At 34.7% G+C, this 7989-nt stretch overlaps 1 protein-coding gene across 1 annotated transcript in view; it reads left to right on the top strand.

Moving 5' to 3' along the window:
* Positions 1-2984: 2984 nt before the first annotated feature.
* LOC106478183 (endonuclease/exonuclease/phosphatase family domain-containing protein 1-like) overlaps positions 2985-7989 on the top strand; it is a gene marked incomplete at its 3' end in the record, with an annotated part of 35906 nt that continues 30901 nt past the window's right edge. Inside the window, exon 1 of the mRNA XM_013938704.2 lies at positions 2985-3171. The remainder of the gene's footprint in view (positions 3172-7989) is intronic.

The raw sequence follows: 7989 nt of genomic DNA on the forward strand, positions 1-7989 counted from the left end.
TGGGATGTAACTGCTCAAAAAATGAAAGGTCCTAAGTGTTTTGCTGTTGTTGTTTTACGTGATTTAAAACGTGGAATTACACAGGCACTTGTAGCTATAGACAGATAATACGTAGAAGAACAGAAACTTTGCAGCGAGATAAATTCTGGTCTAAACTTATTCAGTAAATTTCCAACTATTACTTTATGGACAAGAACTCGTAAGTATTAAAGGTGAAATATCAGGCTATGACATCCACATTGAAGAGACCGAAACATTAGAAACCCAGAGTTTTTGTTTGTTGTTTTTCAACAGATGACACCACCATAGTCTAAGGTGTTTTATATATATCAGATGGAAGCCGAAATGCAATAAAAATGTAAAAAATAAAAAGAACACAGCAGAAACAACTGTAAACATGCCTAATCAACTGGTGTGTTTGGAATATCCAATGGTTGCCATGGTGCTCCTGTTTGTAATTACCACTAGCTCTGTCACATACTAAAAATTATTTTGATTTATATTAAGTTTGATTTGTTTAACAAGTGAATGTTTTTTCGTCGCATAAAACTAATATAGGCAAAGTTAATTTCTAGTTTAAAGTTCTGTTCAAAGTGACAGCCAACAGTATGTTCGCAAACGATTTTTTTTTTATTGGAAGCGATAGTTGAATGTCTCAAAATTGCATAAGCATTCCTCCACGCGCGTAAATCTGGATACGAGAAAGTCTCGAGTCCAAGTGGTTATACAAAGCATATGTAATTCACAAAAAAGATTAATCTGGAATGAGTGGTTTATTTTAAGTGGTTAAATACTTACCAGCTGACTTATTATTACTCAAATGTGGCTTGGAAAGTGAACAATTTTAGAAATGACATTTGTCACGACAACAATTGTTATGGTGGGAACGCCTTTTATAATAATTGTTATTGTAACAAATGGCTTACATAAAACTGTTCCGATCACTGTGTTTGTTGTATCCCAGCCGGTCTGAAGAGTCTGGATTGAGCGAAACGCGTCGCCGGCAATGGATATGACGAATAATAGTGTGGTTGGAATAATATTATTGTACACTCTTCTAATTCTAGAAAATCCCCAAGGAACTAGGTAAAGAATGTAGTGTTTAAAAATACAATAGTGATAATACTAATATCATATGACAATTATAAATGTATTCGACCTTCACTATTAAACTGAGTTTTTAATTATGTTTAATTAAAATTCTTTGTTGTTTTTTTTCGACACTTTAATACTTACCATATAAGAAGTCATTTGGCCTGGAATTATGGATTATTACTGCACTATCTCACACAGAAATACGAAAACTAGGTCTTGTTAGAAGTATTAATTATTAATTATGATACAGGTCTTATTTTTCATCTCAATTTTGCTTTGAAAATTTTTAAGGGATGTTATCACCATTTGTTTGTTTGTAGTTAAGCTCAAAGCTACATAATGTGTGATCTGTGCTGGCACACTACGGGTATGGAAACTAGGTTTTTAGCCGTATAAGCCTTCAGATTTGCCGCTGTGCCATTAGAGGGCGTCACTGTTTGAGCAAAGAATGTAAGCAAGTCAAAATTCGGAAAAGATATGGACAATACGATAATAACTATACTTTGACATAAAACGAATGGAGCAACATTCAGAAACAGTATCAACTTCGAATGATAAATTTTTCTTCAAAACTTGGGGGTTCTAAAACTCCGTTTACCTTTTTGTTTTAACTAAACAGTAATTTTATGATGAGTCTCATTCACGAGCTCCAAACTAAGAGTATTTCATAATTAACGATACACTTGAAACGGGATATACTGGTGAATACCATACATAGCTTAAGATTAAATAACAAAGAACTCCAAGAAACGTACAAAATTGCCCTTAGCAATTAATGTGTAAATTAGTTCCCGAATTTGTATGCAAAACTACGCAATAAGTTTCCTGCGCGTAAATGTCACTAAGTTGAACTTATAGACCAGATGGTAAGCAGCTAGTTAACAGCACCCACGTCAAACTTTGGTCTACTCTTGTCTGATAAAATAGTGCGCCTTGATTATCACTGTTGTAATTCACCCACAGCTTCAAAGTAAGAAGCGCTTTTGTTAGTCAACAACCCGCAAACTGTGAACCCTCGGTTCCACAGTGTGGACATGGTAACCACTAGAGTTAAATCCAGATTAATTGTGTAGTTTTGAATTATTCGACATACAATGTCTATTCACAATATTTGTGCATTTACAAAGAAAGAGAATATGTGATATAAACACACACACACACACTAATAAACATATCGCAAACAGCAACAATTATGGAACAAACTTTTACGCTGACTATTCTATAAAATTAAGTTATTGTGAAGATACTGTAAAAATAAAAAACCAAAAAGAATTAATAACATAACTAATCACATAGTATAAGTACCTTGAACATCTTATGTTTTCACTATGAAGTTTTAAAAAGTTGAGGACATAAACAAAAGAAAACCTAATTATAGTATTTTGGCACTTGTGTATAAATTTATGATTTTAAAAGAAAACCTATCCCATCGCACTTCCTTCCAAGTGCTGCCATCTAGAGTTGCACTGGTTGATAGCTGAGTAAAAATACCACTTGAAGGGGTTTATTTTTAGTTTTAAAGTGTTTTCCTCCAAGTACAGTTTTATGAAAGTATTTACAAGGTGGTAAGTAACGAATTTTCACTGTATGTGTATGAAATGTATGACACAGCTTTAGTATGAACTGATAGTTTGATATGGTGTAATTATTTGATTGGCAGGAATAGTTTCATGATAACGTAATCGAACGTTTTATATCTCGCTTACCTTGATTGTGGGCCGAAGAAACCTTCGTAATCTCAAGGTTTTCTTTACCAGGAAAGAAGAGGCCGCTTCATGTCCGTATGTATCATACTTTCTATTTGTAATCTACGTGTTTGGGAAGAAGGCCAATGTGTTTAGTTGGAGCGTTAATTTTGACGAAAGAGGGTGCTGCGTTTGTGGTTGGCGTTCAGTGTTCTCAAATATCAAGGTTTTCCTTATAATTTACGTGTTATTTCTATTAATTGATGTCCCGGAAATGTGATGGAAATTGAAATATTTTTCTGATGATAGATGGACTTGTTTGATGTACGAATAAGTTTCCTGTAACGTTTGTCTTTTTCTTTTTTTGAACAAACACTTCTCGGGATGTATGGTGAGTGGATTTAATTGTAATTTGTATGTAAGTTATAAAATATGTAATCTTAAACGAGTGGCGTTTCAGAAATATTTAATTTTGGCTAACTGTAATGGAATGACAGTAAACCTGCATCTTGATTTGATTATTACTTTTATGTAAATATAGTGTACTTGTTTAGGGCCCGTGTTTTTCATATAAATTAGAATAAAGTCCACTGTATACGGTACATGTCACTTTTCATTTTGATTCAAAAGAGTTATGATAATTAGCAGCGTTTCTATGCGTTGTACTCAAACTTCAAAGTGGCCTAGTAATCGGCAAGCCCCAACTGTGAAACGGGGATTCGTGGCTCGTGAGCCATTGTCGGAAAAAAAAAAACAAAAAAAAACGGGACTGTAGGTGCGTTATAAAAGTGACGTTCAAATCCCACTATTCTATCAGTCAAGCGTAGCCAAAAAGTTGAGCGTAGGTGTTCGTAACTTGTTGCCTTACCTCTAGACTTTCGTTTATCACTTTAAAATTAGGGACGGCTGGCGCAGAGCCCTCGAGTAGCTTTCCGCGAAATCCAATAAAACACAACTTAAAACCATCCTTAAACCTCAACCGTCCCGATGACAATAATATTTTTTGACAACGTGTAAATTATTGAAATATCATCACGAACTTCAAAAATTATTATGAGCATGACATATCTACAGGTAATTGATATAATTCGATTTGAAGCCTGTTTTTAAATATATTAAGATATATTTTAAAGACTTTATCAGAGAGTGTGCTAGCACTCTCTGTGTATGGATGGTACGGACAATCGTATTAAAGCAATACAAAAATCATTCGGTTTTTCATGTCCATTTGTTTCATACCTTTTCTGGACAGTCGAACATAACTTCTGGCACATGACGAGGCATGACTCTACACCAAGTACAGAGAAATTGTCTAAACAAAGCGTTGATCTGTTTTGAAAAAGATTGTACCAAAGGCACACCCTTTTATGCAAAACAGATGTGTATGTGTGTTTTGACGAACAAATGTTCAAAACAACTTATACAGACCAGAATAACAACTCGTACAGGTTTGTCTGATTATACGCTACCTTCTCTGTTACTACTCTGGCAGTTACTCAGTAATTACTCTATTCATATAGACAATAACATCAATATAGAATAGTATGTAAACATTTTGGCCAAGACTGTAGATATGAAGAGCTACCTGGCATAGTCGCTCTATCTCCGGTACAGACTTCACGATCTTTGACTACTTATTTTATTATTATTCTATCCAAAATATATAAAAAAGATAAAAAAATCATACTTCTAGAGCAAAAGATGTTATTACCCCTTACAGAAATCTGGTGTTCCTTTATAAAGCTGAATTACAGGGCGAAACAGTAGTTACCAGCCAATAATAGATGGACATTAGATGACTGTAACTTGTAGAATACTCAAACCTTTGTACAATATGCAATCGGTGCTTTTAAGAAGCCCAATCCTATATTATGTATGAAGTGAAGGAGTAAAAAAAAAAATACAATACACTTACAGGTTATCAGAGGTTAGATATGAAGAGCTACCTGGCATAGTCGCTCTATTACCGGTGTATTTGCCGCTTTTCAGCTATCTAGAACGTCCAAAAGTCGAAAACCGACGAATAGCTGAAACCGAGATTTCTTACTTTCGTTCATCATCATCTTTCTTCAACAGGCCTAGCACCTATCTTGTTCTAGCAGTAACTATAATTTTACCATCATTTGATAGGGCAAAACAGTCTTCACGGTCTTTGACTACCTATTTTATTATTATTCTATGCAAAATTTCTAAAGCTTTAGAATACACTCTATAACCTAGTAATGATCACATAGCCGGTAATGTAGGAATTTTCCATGAAAAGTCGAGGCGGCTTAGTCTGCTATGTGATCATCAGTCGATCAAGTGGTATGTCCACTTCCATCCCTATCTTGTTTGGTTCCTTTTTTCAAGTCCAGTAGCCAAACCTACGTAGCTTTTTTATTTAGAGATAATTTTTCCCCTAATACTTTCTTACTGCAGATGCGAGTATAATACTTTTATAAAAGGTTGGGAGTGAAACGTACACAAACAATAATGCACTGTACATAAATATGTCACTAGAAAATCAGTTTATTGTATTCTGAAATCGAAAACTGTAAAATCGATAACAGTCGAAATTTCAACACAGTAATTTTATTTTACTCTTGGCTCGTGGATTATGTGAAGTTTTCATTTCAAGACAATAATTTCAGTTTATTCGTGACTCATGGATTATGTGAAGTTTTCGTTTCAAAACAATAATTTTATTTTATTCGTGACTCATGGATTATGTAAAATTTTCGTTCCAAGATAGTAATTTGATTTTATTCTAGACTCGTGGATTATGTAAGATTTTAGTTTCACTGTAATAATTTAATCCTACTCTTGATTCATGGATTAAGTAAGATTTTATAAACTCAATAATTTGATGTTACTATTGACTCTTGGATTATGTTACATTTTCATTGAAAGACAGTAATCAGATTTTACTCTTGACTCAAAGATTATGTAACATTTGTGTTTCAAGACAATAATTTTTTTTCTCGTGACTCATGGGTAATTTAAGACTTGCGTGACTGTCATGGTCATATTTTGGTGTTTTGGCTTTCTGTGATACTTTAAAGTTGTATGTGTATAAATAGTTTACGATCGTGAAACTAGTGAAGAGAAGTACACTAACGTTAGTTTCCAGAAAGAATATATGTTCCCTTTTCAATACATATAAACTTTCGTGAAAGGTAGATGGTAAACAGTTGGACGTTTTATATAATTTACGTCTTCGGTATTGCATTTTGTTGTATGTGTTTAAATTATGTCTATAAATGGAATGAAACCAGGCTTTACATATAATTTATTCTATGATATACAGAGACCTGAGTACGTTATATTAAAACGAGCTTACATATTCAAATCAGCAAAGTATGTTATAGCCACAGTCGATACAACGTCGCGGTGAAACGGAATGTATCAGAGCTACATTTTGACATGTTTGGTGTTGTGTAGGTAGTGTGATACCACAAAATTTTATTGCTTTTGAGAAGGGTCGGTAAAAGTTCTTACACTCAAATCATAAAGATGTGTTTAGAATTTCCAAGACGGGAATATCTCTTGTATTAAATGGCTCTGGAAATCAAAGTCGGTTCCAAGCCTTAGTAAGCAAAGTGAATATAAGAATTCGCGAAAACAAAGGTCAATGGTAAAGTGTGTGTGTGTGTTGTAGAAAAGCCACATCAAGCTATCTGCTGTGTCCACCGAGGGGAACCAAAACCCTGATTCTAGCGTTGTAAGTCCGTAGACTTAACGCTGTCACACGGGGGAACATCGCTGATAAAAGCTGTACACATTGCCCAGGTAACAGTACTCAACATAATAAAAAAGGATCTGCGTTTGAAAAAGTGACACAGGTCATGTGTATACAAGTTGCTTTCATGACACATCTGTTTAATCGTAGCATACCTCAAGCAGCTGGAGAATGAAACAGGTATTCATTCTATTCCATACGAAGACATTCCGGATTTTTGTGCGATCAGACTCTTGTAAGGGTGTTGGGAAACTGTCATCCTCGTAAAGTGGATGAATTATAGAAACACTGCAGGGGGAAGTGTTGTGCTTTGGACATTGTTTGTTTGTTTTTGAATTTCGCGCAAAGCTACACGAGGGCTATCTGCGCTAGCCGTCCCTAATTTAGCAGTGTAAGAATAGAGCGAAAGCAGCTAGTCATCACCATCCACCGCCAACTCTTGGGCTACTCTTTTACCAACCGTATTATTAAAACGCCCCCATGGCTGAAAGGGCGAGCATGTTTGGTGGGACAGGGATTCGAACCCGCAACCCGCAGATTGCAAGTGGAGCTCCTTAACCACCGAACCATGCCGGGCCTGCTTTGAACATAACAGCCATATGACGGATCCTTTCACAATGAAAATTACGCTGCAAGACTATTTTCAAGATACACAGTTGTAAGACATAGCATGACCAGACGTAGCGACACGGACTGTGACGATGTGGTGAGGCTCCAAAACTGTTTTAATATAAAGCACTCAACCTCTGTATTTATTCTTCGACCCATGACTACACCAAGTTTTATCTCGAATATGTCCATGTAGATATAGAAATATTTGGTGTAGTCATGAGAAGAAAACCAGTTACATACATACATGATGATAAAGCAATTTCCGCTTCATTCAATGTTTGTTTTATCACACATCAATCTTGATAAAAATACAAAGCTAGACAGTATATTTGAAATACTTTAAAATGTGAAAAACATAAACAAAATTAAGTAAAAAATATTTTTTTAATGTCGATATCGGCATTTCTGGCCTAAGTCTTTAGGATCTGTGAAAGTTTGATTCGAGGCCCTCACTGATCAAATATTGCAGTGTTAATCATTACAGTACTTAAAAAGTAAGCAAAACTTTATTTGGGAAATACACCATTACCCAAAAAGCTCAGGCCCGGCTCTTGGATTTATGGTCATCATCTAATGTGGTCCAAGCACCAGTATCACTATGAGCATGTTGGAATATAACTACCGCATTTTTCGCACTTTTTTACCCCTAAAATTTGATGTCAAAATCTGCTTGCGTCCTATACACCGAAGGTATGAATAATATATATGTATATATACGATATACACAAGCCATGTGTAAATATATTTAAATAGGCATGCATAGTTTAGTTCAATTATAACAATAGTAGTTTTTTCTTTTAAAAAACATATCTATTTATAATGCTCCCTAAATAATAAAAAAATAAATTACAGTGAAAGCAAACTAAATAACAGTAA

Source organism: Limulus polyphemus, unplaced genomic scaffold (genome assembly GCF_000517525.1).
Source record: "Limulus polyphemus unplaced genomic scaffold, Limulus_polyphemus-2.1.2 Scaffold187, whole genome shotgun sequence".
NCBI lineage: Eukaryota > Metazoa > Arthropoda > Merostomata > Xiphosura > Limulidae > Limulus > Limulus polyphemus.